Raw genomic sequence first — 15,763 nt, 5'->3', positions numbered from 1 at the left:
CCTTGTAATTGATGAATTGATGATGCATTCCAAATTGGTTATTATATTTTTGAATGATTAGAACATTTTTTTCTTTGTTGCATTTTAAACATTTTTACTTCTTGATTTTGGCATTGATATTCTTCTTGGGATATGATTGATGTAGTCTGTTCATGACTGTTTTTAATGACTAATGCCAATTACACAATGACTGATTGATGGTACTGAGTTGCTCATATTTTGCCTATCAAGTGTTTACTTGATTTAAAAAAAAAAAAAACAGCTTTATGCTATGATATTTTACTAAGTTTGAGGGTTACTAGTGGTGTTACCTTCTGTCAAAGTGTCCTAAGATGTCTTTTTCTATGAGAGATATAAAGAGTTGTCTCTCTAAACTTTTGTCCCCCTCTGAACTCTTCATATCTGACCCCAGAGCTGAAATTTAGGATCTGCTGAGGTGGATAATACGACTGCATGGGTCATTGGACCTGACTCACTGGTACATATCTATTGAGCTTTGTTTTTACCCTCACAAACAAATCAAAAGGGGCACAACAAGATGGTCGACTTGGTGGATCTAAAAATTTTGTGTCCTTTAGCTTTGCACTCAGGCTGTAGGATGATATCATCCCTCATATAAATGACTAAGAGGAGCAGCTGAATTGGGCCTGTAGCTCAAAAGGTAGACATCTAATCTCACTGTCTAAAATCTGCATTAGAAGTCAGTGCGGTTCTAATGTGTGGAGGCTTGAATTATGTGATTTAGCATCTCTTCCTCAGCCCCACTGCGCCCAAAGCTACATTTTATTTTAGGCTGTCAACACTGTGGATATTTGTGTTTCACAGAAGGCAAAAAAATCACTGGGCTGGAATCATGGTTTCTACTTTTGAAACCTCACTGAGCACAGGGTTAAAAATAATCTTGTGGACAGTTAGCTGTGGGTCATGCTCCCAGTGGAAAAATACTACTTTCTTTTATATCTTAAAAATGTTAACTTCTTTTGACAGTATTAGCCTAACAATTTCTCTCAAAAAATACAGAGGTTGTTTGAAACCATCAGTTTAGCTTGATTTTTTGTGTCTGATTGTATCACATCATTCACCACGGACAGGCAATGGCACAGCAGCTCTCATGCTGCATACATACATACCTGTGAGCCATGCATTATCAGGTTCAAAAACCTGATAATGCATGGCTCCAAATGCATTTCTTTCTTTTCTAATTGATGCTTCTTATACTTGTGTGCTGCTTTCCATTATGTTTTTTGACTTGTGTGCTAGAGCTCCTGCAGTAAGCGACGTCTCATCTTTACAGGGAACAAAAATACCAAAAGGGGTTTCCAAACCTAAAAGGTCAATTAGGAGCGAGCACTCTCCAAATGTCAAAATAAAACCAGCCATTTGGAAAATCTTACCAAAATGAAAACCTTTAATGCACTACAATATTTAAAAAGTACTGTTAAGTGATTGATTTAACAGAATATTGTTTAATTGATTATACATCTGCTGTAAATGTTGTTATATTCTGACACACAGAGAGAAAACAACACAAACAGAGAAAGCAGACGAGATAGAAACAGAGACAGGAAGACAAAGTCTGGGAAGAGACAGAGAGAAAGAGAAGCCTTAATTAGTTAAACATCAGGAGTCACCTAAGAAAAAGGTAAGTGGGTGAGTGAGGAAGGGGAGGAAGAGGAGGAGAGGAGACTAAAGCACCAGATGAAAAGATGGTGAGAAAAAAAGGAGAAGCAGGAGAAGGCGAAGATGCAAAACAACAAGAAGGAGAAGACGACAAGGAGGCATCAGCTGCGTGTGAAACTCCTGAGCTAATGAGCTTAACGTGCCTTTACTGCTTTCTCTGTTTCTCTCTTGGGCAAAGAGTCTCATTAGTTGTGTAACTTTTGCGCTTCATTCTGCCTCTGAAGTGGAAATTACCTGTAACACTAGATAATTTCAGCCTTTAACAATAAGATAACAAAGCTAAAACAGCACTGACTCAAACTTTATCATCAGGGAACCTAAGTTTAAAAGTGTCACAGCTCTGGCTACACTGATTGATTGACAGGAAGCCTCTGGAAATGCAGTGAATACTGGTAAATTAAAAAGGATTTCACGGATTACCACACTAATGGGGATAAATATTGTGCTCATAAATTCCCATGCATTCATGAACAGAAACTGGATTTTAAGAGTATTTACATGGAAAATGAGACCATGCCAACCACAAAAACCTACAGCGAAAAGAAAAAGATAGGGTACACTCTTAGTGCAATGTCCATGCCCTTGCTGTATCACATAAATGCAAAGATGGAGAGAAAAAGAGGGAAGGGAAATAAAACCAAACTAAAATAAAACCTATTTTTCCTCTTACTCAGTCTGCTGTATATCCACTCAGATAATGGCTGTAGCTTGCCACAGTACAACAGAACCCAAAAGAAACTATAGATGTGCAAGTACATACTTCTAGTACCTGTCTCTTTAGCCCCACAATGACATATGACCACACCTTCTATTCAGAGACAGGATTTGTACTCGAGCATGTTTACGTCTTTGGGAAATCGACCTCCCACGCAGCAGTGGTCTCACGCTTGCATCAATAAAACCAAAAAGCAAACTGTGATTGAGCCTAAGTGGCTTCCTCAGAGTTTTTCATGTGGCTGAGGTTTCAGTTCCATAATTAATGTAGTATAGGTTCTTGATTAACTCCAAACAATGCAATAATAACTGTCTGGAAGCCCCACCACTGTTCCTGTGGTTTGCAAGAATCTGAAGCAAAGCTCTAAAGTTTGAAAGATTATCATATATTTAGTTTTTCTGTACCAACCTGATGACTAGTTGAGAAATCCCTGTTGGTTAAAGGACTGATTTCAGGGGTATTATGTGGCTCAATCATTAATTAAAATCCTCTCAGTTAAACTTTATAGCTTTGCTTTAGGTTCCTGATAATAAAAAGGAACACTGAGGTGGGGTTTCCAACTCTGGCCGCAAAGCTTTTGGTTCCTGTTATCCTGCTATCAGCTGAACTAATTAAATATTTATTTGTATACATGCCATCCATTTCATCTCAAATTGTGTCTCAAATGGAATTTCTGTATTATTCTAAGGATGATTAATCCTTTAGCCATTGTATGGGAGTAGCTGGCAGCAGGCCAAGGACCTCTTAAAGCTCACTCAGTGTTGCAGCAATGAATCAATGGTAAACACAATGGTGTAGCATTGAAAGACATTCCAGCACAGCTGTTTTGACTTGTCCTGAGGTGAGAGGACTTGAAAATCGATTACAAGGCAGTGTTTTTTCCACAGGAAGCATTAACCATAGACAAAGAGGGAAAGCTAAAGGCTTAGACTGACTACTTAGAGCACTGTCTTTCTCACAGACACTTTATACATTAAGAGGAGGCAGTCAGACTTCCAATCTCTACAATTAATGGCCAACCTGTTGCATCGTGTCATTTAACCAATCAACAAAATCTATTAACCAATCAAACTTTTCAGGATGCTATGCACTGCAATACAGTTTTGCAACTGATTTTGTCATGCCAGTAAAATGAATACAAATCTTCAATCAGCAGCTTAAAAGGTCAATACACATTACCTTAAAAGAATGTTTTTAATTATTAACTTTTTTTGCTAGTAGTGTTTGGCCAGTCTAATATCTCTAACAGCTTTTCTCTTGCAACACACTGAAATTCAAAATGCAATGAAAATTCATTCCTCAATGAGCTAAAATCCACCACCAAAAATACACACGCTTCCCTGAAAAACTATATTTAAAAAGCAACTTTGAGTAAGAGCAACTACCTATTTTTGGTAAAAGAAAATGAATTTTATGTATGACCTTGTTTAAAACAGACAAATGACAAGATAGCAAACTGCAATTAAATTGATGGATCATAAATACACACCATTTTTCACCAAATTTCCCCATTGTGGGACTAATAAAGGATTATCTTATCTTATCTTATCTTATCTTACCAGTTAAGGCACTTGACAACCAGGTCAAACTACACAGGAGAGACGAAAAGAGAGACACAAAGGAGAACACTATTATTTATAGATGCAAACATTTGCCAGAAACCTTATTCATAGCAGGTCAACCTGTGTTAGAGAGAGCAGACTTTCAGAAATCAGGCATTTATATTATAACAGGATCCAAATTAGCATCTCTGTCACAGAGGAAATGCTCAGTGGTTTGACTTAGTTATTTCACAAGCTACTGGATCCTGTTTCTTGTTTGAATAAACAGAGAGTAAATTGGATTTGGATTCTTCAGTTTCAACCTTTGAGATGATGACAGGGATTGAGTAATCTCTGAGAGATCTATGCATCATTCACTCAGATCACACACACACACACACACACACACACACACACTCTAATAAACACAGAGATCCTGCACATCCCTCTAATCTGGCTAAGGATTATGGCTGCAATTAGAGGAATGAGAAAGAGAGATGGAGGGAGGAAGAGAAAGAGAGAAAGTGAAATGTGAAAGACATAATTCTACAATTCTGATTATTGTGATTGTCAGTATTATTGTATTTACTGATTGTTAAGGTCACAGTCAAAGCTACAAACAGGTATTCAAAACTTAACCATGAATAGTGTCTGCAGGTCTTCCTTTCAGGCTGCATGTGGCCCCCACAGCCTTCAACAGTGAGGCAGGAAAGCTTGCAGGTAGCCTGAGAGGCAAAACCCAGGCCTAAAATCCTTTCACACACTCAACTGCTGCATGTTAAGCTCACTGCTCTGAGCACACAGTAATAACTGAAGTCAACTGAGATGCACGTATCGATAAAATGCCGTCAACTCCTCTCTTCTCTCATCTACATTATAATGGCTGGAGAGGAAAATTTCAGTGTCTAGAGAGATTTCACTGCAAAAATAAAACCTGAAACTTTAAAAGGGAGGTGGACAAAAACTAGATTTATATAAGCAAGGGGGGCACAGTCATGACATTGCTTGCTTTAATGTAAAGGCCTGATTAAGTTGTCACATGAACTGTTCCCCTCTAGTGAGGACAGGGTCAAAAACACTGGAACACAATGTTGACTGACAGTTGTGAACACAACATAGCATCGACAAAGATACTCCCTACAAATTAAAAAGGTAAGGAATTAAATTTAAAAAGCTGAACTTTTTAAAAAAACATTGTTATTTTTTGTTGCAAAGTTTAAAATTTGACACCAGAGGAAATATGTGGGAACATAGTGTATACTCTACTCTCTCTCAGCAGCTTACACACACAATGGAGAGCAATACAGATTAGTGACAATACACACACACACACACACACACACACACACACAGATGCCCTCATGTCCCCTGCACACAACTCTTCTGATGATCAGCAATCAAACTAGTACACACAAGTTCAGTCCAGTGTTATGAGACACACACACACACACACTGCATTCCCAAAGCCTGATCTCTCATGCTGGGACATTTTGACATAGGCCACTGTTGCCTAGCAACAATGTCTCACGCACAATGTACAAGTGCAGAGGTGTACTATCTGCACTGCCGGCATGGTGGGGTGTGTGTGTGTGTGTATGTGTGTGATATGAAGAAAAGTAAGTAGTAATTACAGCTTGTTAAGACAGCAGAGGAGATGGAGTGTTGGTGTGTACAGCTGTATCTACGAATGCTAAATAACCCACAAGTCCCAAGATAAGATTTAAATTGCATATGTCTGTGTGAAAGTGTGTGTGTGGAAACTCCAAAGTATCTGACTGAACGGAGTGTGCCATTATCTTAGTGTGAGCTGTCTCCCTTCCCTAGTCTGACCTTTGCTTTCAGCTATATTCTCAAAAGAAAGAACATCTGAAGATTCTTGTTCACACAATTAACTTGCAAGACAGTGAAAGTTGTGGGCTGTCATGAAAGACCTCACTGTGATTTTAGTGAGTTAGACTACAATTATCTCTGGGTTGGTTGGTCCCTGGAGCCATGGAACATTTTCGACTTACGGTCACTGTTTGATTGCAGTGCAAAAGGTCACACAGAGGACAAGTAGTTTCTAAAAATTGTAAAAAAAAAATCAAAATGTCTTCAAATCTAAACTTTGGTTAAATTAACTTCATTGAGCTCTTTTATTTACTGTTACTACACCTGTTAAACCTTTCAACCTTGCACAGCACATACACAGTTTACAATGATAACGATGGCAGGTTTAAAGTAATTTTTGAAACTTGATTCCAGACAGTGGTAGAGATTTTGCATGCTGAGAAGGCTGTTATATCTAGCTAGCTAACCAGGCTAATGTCAGTTGTGTGAGTTGGTTGAAAACACTGGTTCTGGCTTTTTAATGTTTCAAACTGGCTAATTTTAAAATGAAAATCTTGGAAAAAGAATCTTAAATATGGACTTGGTGGCTACATAAATATTTTGTGCTTTCAATGTTTCATAAAAGGCTTTTAAAATGAGTACTAATCGATGTCACATTTATTAATGCAGTTTTGGTTTTGGAAAGGTTGAAAAAAGGCACACACTTCCAAACGGAGGGGCTTTAGTACTGGCATTAGTATTTTTACAGCCCTGAAAAAATGCTTAAACTCATCTTGTTCTGTGCGTGCTGTAGCAATGTGTAAACTGTAATAAACATTTCAAACTTTTTTAATGTTTAATTTAATGTTTAAAAAAACTGTAAAAGTCAGGGCAGAGTCAGATACTGAGGCAAATGATTTTGCTCTCCCTGATATCTGGTAAAAGAGAGCAAGGAGAGGATTTGTGCTGAAGGGGCCCTCAGGGGCTGATCTTAACAAGGAAAGAGCAGATGGATTCTTCGAACACACACACGTGCACACACACACTCGGAGGAATGGAAATGGATTTGCACTGGGAGCCTCTTGGGGCCAATATGACGCTGGATGCAAACTAAAATATTTCCAGATCCCCTCTGAGCTTCTGCTGCGGAAAAACCTGAATTTAGATTCAGACTCCTCTTACAGCCCTGCTGGATCATCTCACTGGCCACACACATGAAACAGCAGGAGCATGGATTTGAATGAGGACATAAGAAAAAAAATGCAAAAACACACAAAATGCATGGACACAGACACACAAACACAGAGAGGCATGGATTTCCCTCTGTGGCCCAAGGGACCGATCTTAGCCTCTTAATGATGATGGAGCCAGAGAAATGGATTTACTGTGGTGGGGAGGGATGAGAGAGGGCATGGATGTTTTCACTAAATACACACACTCTCTCTCACACACACTCAGACACACTAAACACACAGATAGGCACATACGTGGTCAGCAGGATTGGATCGTTAAAAAACAAAATAAAACCAATAACAGGTTTACTGAGGCCCAGAAAGTCCTGGTCTACTCTCCTTCTCATTCTCTGCTATTCTACTATCATTCCATCAATACACACACACACACACACACACACACACACACACTTGAATATAATTGTGTGTCGAGAGAGAGAGAGGAGAGTCACCTATGATACGGTAACACACTTCCAAAGAGACACTCCTGTTGGAAAAGAGTCGAGTGCACAAAAAAGACACACACGTACACACTCGCCATCTTAACCCCATTACTTAGTTGCCATGACAACAATCCACACCCCATCTACCAAGATAGCCATTCCAGCAGTACACCCGGTAGCACATATACGCACACACACACACTCAGATAATACAGTGTGTAGACAATGTTTTAACCTAAGCAGGCAGTCAGACAGACGAAGTGTGAACAAGTTCATCTAGTGTGTGTGTGTGTGTGTGTGTGTGTGTGTGTGTGTGTGTGTGTCTGTGTGTGTGTGTGTGTAGGATTAGGGCCAACAAAAGAACAAGATGTCAAGCATCTGCCATCGCTCTCTTTCTATTCATAGTTTTTCTATTCTATCTATATTTATCTATGTCTGGATGTAAGTTGTACCAAAGAAACTGAGACAAACTGTAACACATACAGTACATCATCCTGCATGGTTGATCAGTATGTACTGAAGGTCTGGATTTAGATGTTCATATATTTGTAAACTGCCAATTAAAAAACACTGTTTACGTATGTTCTACTCCTTTAATTAAATGACACTATGTATATATCGTGAGTCACAAGTGTTTATTTTATTTTATGTATTTATTTTAATCTCTTTCACCAGCGTTGAGTATCAGCAAACATGAATATATTTGTGGATTTTGTGGACAGTCTGTCGCAGGTCAGCTGTTTCAGAAAAGCCTCATTTTTGGAAAACTCATTCAATCTGATCATGGCAGGATTTGCAGGACACTTTAACATTTTTGAGGCTGGACGTTTTTATTTGTTTGAAACAGCTAACTCTCAGGAATGTTTGATGAGGAATAAATCTGTATCTAACATCATTTATACTGTGTCAAAGTATCAGTTAAATATGATGACAAATGAAAGTCTTGTGACATTATGTATTGATTTTTCCCCTCCCTGCTGTCTCTGCAACTCTCCTCCCATCTGTCTGTCTGCCTGTCACCCTTTCACACACTCTTTTGAATGAACACACACACGCAAAGATACAGACATACATAGCAGCAGCGCAGCATGTCGTATGGTGTGGGCAGCTGACATTTCATCGCAAGCAATCTGCCAGTCAGAGTTGGATGCAAGCACGCAAGCACACACACTAATACACAATCATACACACACTCATATATGCAAATCTTGTCAGTGAATGAGGGATTTTTTTCTTTAGCCCGGTTCACTCGATCGAGCACACGTGTGCGCTGGATTCACATTACGTAATGCTTCATTCCCTGCCCTGACTTTCTGCCATTTAGTTATCCATGTGTGCTATGAATCACAGAGCTGCCTCATTTTAATAAAGCATGCACGTGCAGCCCATTATGCAACTATCTAATCATTGTGTAATTAACGTTGTTTGCTCATGCTTCATGAACCTGGGAGCCAAAGACATGATAACAACTCGTAACCTGGCAGAAAATATAGGTGGTGACAACGGCTGAAATATCACCCCACTCATACATACATGATAAACACGCTGTTAGAATAAAATACAGCATGGTTACTGCAGTAAGAGTTTTGTAAAATTCTACCTTGGAAACTATGTCTATACATATTTTACAAAAAAAAGTGCATAATTATAATAAAGGTAATGCAAATATCTTTCTGATCGGACTGAAAGAGAGATTAGCTTATTATTTTGTATCCATCCACATTCCCTGCAATAGAGGTTTTTATCCATTCATCATCAAGCAGTGATATTAACTGTCATTTAGAGTCATTTACTTTTTAGAAGATTGATGGAATTACATGAATGAGGATTTGTGTGATTTGTATCACAGAGTGCTCTAGCTTACATTTACTGAGTGATTTCTCTAATGTACTGATGTTGAATCAAAGTCTTAAGGTCATCAGAGAATGGACAGATCTAAAAAATGCTATCATTGGAAAAAATCATTAGGTTTATTAATTGACATAATCATAAAATAATGATATTAAAAAAAAAACAAAAATACAAGAAAAATTTAAAAAATTAAGGAATATATCACTGTAATTGGTTAAACAGTACAGTTTTTCTTTTCTGAACCCTTGACTTACGCTGCTTTTAAGTGATGTGGCAAATATCAGGAGTAGAGTGCACATTAATGAACAGAAACTACAACATAAATGTAATCCCACACACTCTATCTTTATTGTAAAGGTAAAAGAAGGATTTTGTGCTTGTCATTATTTAATCTACCTCTGTTCGTAATGTGGGCTTAAGATATTTAATGGAGCTTAGTGAGAGTTCAATCAGGAAAAGCACTTCATTCAGTCTCCCTTATGCCTTCATTCATTACTCCCTTGCAGCCACACCTCTTTCCTGCTCTCCATTCATAGTTTCAAATCACTAAGAAAAAAAAAACTTGCAATAAAGGCAAATAATAAAGACACAGCTACCTCACCTCCCACATATATGGTAGTACAAAGGTAAATAGCAATTACTACTACTTAAAGAAAACTAACAACTAATGCATCATACTGTTCTTTCCCTGGCTCCAACAAAATTGCAGTTAATTAAAGCTGGAATACAAGGCTGATCCATGTCTGTTTGACCTCTTTTTTATGAGGATAACAAGTGTAAGATGCACAGCCAACAGCTGTGTTTTTTAGTGGCGCGATGGGATTGAGTTCAAAGGACAAGAAATTCTCACATGTTATTATTTAAGAATGTCTGTGTGTGTCTATGTTCCCCACAGTGACAAAATTTTGAGTGTATGCAAATTCAGAAATTGCTAAATTATCATAATCACATTTCTTAAACAGGATGTCTTTGAAAAGTCGGAGGAAAAGCTGCTGCTGCTGGAGGAAATCATCGCTTTTTTGCTGTTCTACCAGACGGCGGCTGCAAAGTTCCTAATTTTAGATTGAGTGTTTGTGTGTGTCTGCATGTGACAGGTGCAGAGGTAACCATGGCAATCAGATAGCAGGAGTGGCGAAGGATGTTTTTAGACACAGTCTATGGAGGGAAGAAAATTATTATCAGTCTCTGTCTGTCTCCCTATTTTGGCTTTCTGTAAGGCACTGTAAACTGACATGGCAGATGAAACTTGGTTTCTCTCTATGCTCTTTACTTCTGCTGAATGGGCACATTGGATTGCATCAGTAAAACATCTCCTCAGTATGTGTATGTGTGTGTTTTCCCTTGAGTGTCGCTAACAGCCATAATAATGACAGTGCCATGTGTGCCACATATAGTTAGACACATCGCCCAGAGGAAGCCAGAGTTTCACGCTATCATTATCTCTCCTCATCGGAGCTGCGTGTTCCTGAGAAGTGGGCCAACTTCATCTTTAATGAAACAGAGAGGAGAGAAGAAGAGGAAAGAAGATGAATGTGAAGAGAAAGTTCGAAATCAAAAGACTGAAGGAGAGAATCTAATGAATGTGTGAGATCCTGTATAAAAATTGTCCACTAGTATAATGAGATTCTACAAATTATTCAGCAACTAATCACCATCATCCATAACGTTCACCTGCTGCTGTGTGTTTGCTCTGGGACTAAAGACTGAATTATTGATATTGCAAGTTTTATCAGCAGCAGTCTTCTATTATGCAAAAATGTTTGTGTTTCCTTTCCTCAAGGCATGTTTTAGCCAAAAATACTCCAGCCAAATGTCTGCTGTGTTAAACCTAATGATTCTAAATTCAGCTTCCAATCTCTCAGACCAGAGGTTATATTGTCCACAGACATAATTCCTTCCTTAACAGTTAATTTTGAGAGATTGTCTTCCTGACTCTGCATGCATACCTGCAGGATCTTCACTTGGTTTATTATGGCTAAAACTTGATACTCATGGCAAAGCTCCCAGGTCTGGATCACCACCAGCAGTTAATCAATTGTTCCTTGGCTCGGTGTCCATCCCTCCACCAAATTTCACAGAGACGTTCTCATGTATTTTAGACATATCCTGCTGACAGACACACTGGTGGGTGAAAATACAGTAGCTCAGGTACATCTACTTATAAACACATCTCCAAAACTTAAACCATCTTTTCCAAAACCAGGACATTGGCTGTAGCTGTAGATTTTCCTTTTGCTTTTATTTATATGCATTTCATTGGCAGAGTTGAAGTATTGTATTCCCTAATCAAAGCTGCGGCTGAAGTTTAGAACCACATCTAGTCAGTTTGAGTACAACTACAATCATTTTCACCAGGTGAAACCAAGCTAGAGGCCCTATATTATTCAGGATATTTGTCATAACAATACAATTTGGTATTGATGTTAATGTGGACTGTATAAATCTTCGCCTCAATTAGGCTAAAACCCACCACAAACTGCTAAATACCATGAGTGACAGCTTCAGTGAAGGTTATGACTGTCAGCAAAAATAGCAGATGAATAATGCAGCAATATTGATGTTAAACAAATCTTTAAACAGTTGTAGAAATTCTTGTGTGCATGGGTGCTTTTTACTGACTCTGGATTTTCACAGTGCTCCGTGTTACATTTTATGAATTAGCTGAGAGTTAAAAGGTGATTCTTTTTTCGTGATTAGCATTTAGTTGTAATAATTACAAACCTTTATGAATGGCTCGGCTTGTTAAGTTGATCATGAAATATTTTTTCAGTGTGGGAGGATGTAAAAGCTGGCAACATGAGTGGGAAAAAAAGGCAAAAACAAGACTAGATTATTATATAGTGCATGTGCTGTGACTATTTCTACTCAAGAAACAAGTAAATCTGCAAGGTCCAAGTGTGAAGGACTTTGTCTGTGATTGGCATCCTTTTCAGAAAGAGAAGTAACTACAAAAGGTTCATGTGGAGGACACTTTCACTAGCACGTGCACACACACAGACACACACACACACATATGCAAACAAATTGGTTGTCGTGGTAACAGCAACTCTACCATCAGGATGTGTGCCTTAAATAACCCTCATCTATATCTGTCTGACTGACTTGCCATCTATCAGTTCTGAACTGAGCATCTTTTTTCACCCAAACAATACAAGTTTCCTCTCTGTAACTTTCTGGCCTCATGAGAATCATTTCCACACTAAAGCATAAAAATTAAACGACAGGAATTTACATGTTACATGTAGAGTTGTCTAATCCACCTGTAAATGCTTTACACACCTGCTGTCCTTGAGCCTTGCCTACATCAGACACAACTGGTTACTTGTTTTCAGTGGGTTGAACCTCTGACTCTCTATGATCAGTAATTTTGTGTTTGAAATGTCAGTCTCAATTTTCCTGTCTTCAGTAAAGCATTTTCAAAGTTATCCAGACTAGACAGCAGCTTTTTGAAGCTTCATTCTCAGACGGAGACAAATCTTTGAGAAAAAGGCTTATTTTTGTGTTTATCAATATTGGAGTGTGCATTGACTGAGAAATGAAATTAAACATACCAAACAGAGAGCGAGAAAACATTCTGTATGTAACAGATATTTTTGTTAGAAAACACACACACAGACACATACTGTAGCAGTTCTCCCTCCTTTTCTCCTCAATTATTCTCTCACTCTTTCACACACACTCGTTAGATAACCTGCCACTAATTAGAGACATCGGTTAATTAAGGCCAAGTAACCGCATGGGCTTCACAATGAGCAGCTGTGCAAGAGTGTGTGTGTGTTTGTAAGCGCATGATTGACATGTGGTGGGGGTATAGTTGAACACATACTGCCCAAGGGCACACAGACATACAAGTCTCCTTTCCAGAACTGCCATATTTAGACACACATTGTACACTTAAAACTGTTACAAGTTCTTGTTTTGAAATTTACAAAGGAAAATGTGAGACAAAGTGAGAACAGAAGCAGAGACACATGAGAGAGGAAGTGAGAGCGTGAAAGAGTCAGAGGAGACAGATCAGCTGAAGCAAAGGGTCAGAGTGTACGGCAGATGGTTGCCAGTGGCGACCCAGTGATGTGACGGCATCTACTGCTCTCCTCACATCTGTCGCATCATCCATCTGAGTGTGTGCGATCGTATGTAATTTACATCTACATCTGCCGCTAAAGCCCTCTGAACATTATGTGGCTCTGCTCGAGTGCAAATGTCAGTGTCCTGTAAATCGCTCTCATCCCTCCTGCATCCAGGCCAGCCGGTTTCCAGTAACAACACTTCACATTATTCACAGAACTGGCATCAAATGTCAACAAACTGTCATCAGTGTACTGGAACTATACAGCAACATGAAATGTAGTGCAGATGGAAAGATTAAGACAATGCAATATATTGTGTAACTACATTCATATTTACAATGTTTGTAGCAGGATGTTTGGTTTTAAATTGTAGTAAAGTAAATCCTGACTATAAACAAGTTGAATATTTAATAGATGTATTGCAATTACAACAGATGATTACTGTGTTGCAGCAGACATTAAATACATTTACTCAAGTACTACACTTAGTACATTTCAGAAGTTCTTAAACCACTTTATACTCCTACAGACAAACATTCAGCCAGCTCAAATGACTCTGTAGTTTTCTTGCTACTACTGGTCATTAATCTTGATTGTCTACACAAGATGAGTCAACAAACAAAACTCTAGCCAAAGATAAACTGCAAACTTGACTGATCCATACAGTTCTCCAAAGTGTTCAAGAGAAGATACAGTCCTCCTCTGCCCTCTGTCAGCTGTGTGTGTTTTTTCCACATTGCTCCACATCTGCTTCTGATCATGAAAAGTAACACAATATTTATCCAATACAACGTCTGACTCTCAGTATTAAAACAAATACAATATGAAGCTGACTTAAAGGCCAAATCCAGAACTGGAGTGAAGTATTGGAATTTTTATACACAAATACAAACATGAACTATTGACAGCTTCAGAGTAAACGCTGCTGTGGCTCTGAGATCTCATCAAGAGCAACTTTTGATTAAACATAAACAAGAGAATAAATCTGTATATGAAATACAAGTCCTCTTATAAATGCACAAAGGTTCAAGATGAAAATACAGACAGATTGAGAAGAATGGAGGATTATTTTTTTAAACAAACTTAACAGTTGACCTACCACTGCAGTCCAAACCAGGCAAATTTTGACTGATGCACAGGCTGGCAGTTTGAGATCAGAATATGAGAGGTGCTGGCTGGGGACATGAGGAAGTGTTGTAACCCTGAGGGTCAAAAGTTTGATCCCCATGACAGTTATATGTCCTGTCAAAGCATCCAAGGGCAGAAAATAAGGGCTGCTCTGGATAAAGGATCAGGCCAGCATTATTCTGCATTGCTGTTGTCAACAATTTCTTACTCTCCCATGAAAACAATGTGTCAATCCAGCACTCAATATTTTGCAATGTCTGTTCTGAGTTTCAAAGTGCATTTTTGACCTTGCAGGTTTAACCTTGCTGTTTAAGCCAAGAAGTACTTAACATGCTCAAAAGCAAATGTTAACTATGTTATTCAAACAGGAGTACAGTGTATTTGTTGAGGATTATTTTCAGATGTGGATTAACACAAAAGTAGTATGTTAATGAGAATTTACAGGAGCAGTACAATGTATTTTGTCAACTGAAAATAAACATGCCACCCAGTGCAATGATGTGGCTCACTGATTAAAGGAATAGTTTGACATTTTGGGGACAAAGCTTATTAGCTTTCTTGCCAAGACTTAGATCAGAGGACTGATAGCAGAATCATAAAGTATCTGTACATTAATTATGAAGCCAGAGGCAGGAGACAACAGCCTTCAATATCTAGAAGGTTTATTTTTTTGGATACACAATTTATTTTGTGGATTCTGTCAGCCAAGAACAAATCTGTATATGAAATACTATATTCCATGGACTCCGGTCTCCACAGCTAGAAAATGTCAGTTTCCCACATGAAGGCCAAACAAGGACACTAAATTTCCAATCGGTTGTTTTAAAAAAGCTGCTTTTATCACAATAAAGATGATTTGAGTGCCACAACTTGCACAACAACTAAATCTGGGACAAATATTGAATCAGAGCTAAAATTATTACTCAGGAGAAAAAAGAATCTAATAAAAAAAAAAAAACAGTATGTGAATACACATACTCCTCTATCTGTCTCACACACATACACACAGATGTTGTTTATATTTAAAAAAAAAAAAAAAAAAAAAAGCCCTCCCCCTGTCTTTCCCAGAATCCCTTGTTGTTGCTCCCAGCATGCTTGCAGGTTGCAGGGAGAAGACAGAGGAGCTAAAATGTCAGAGGTCACCTGACAAAAATGTTCGATCTTTTTCCTCTCTGCATGTCTCTCTGTCATCTACCACTTCACTACCTCCCCTTTTTCATTCTCAGTATACATTCACTCCTCTCTTTCACAGCAGCGATCAAGTTTAAGATGGAGGGATGGGGTCCTGCCCTTG

This window comes from Lates calcarifer, linkage group LG7_2, assembly GCF_001640805.2.
Source record: "Lates calcarifer isolate ASB-BC8 linkage group LG7_2, TLL_Latcal_v3, whole genome shotgun sequence".
Lineage (NCBI taxonomy): Eukaryota > Metazoa > Chordata > Actinopteri > Centropomidae > Lates > Lates calcarifer.
Note: the sequence above shows the minus strand (reverse complement) of the source record.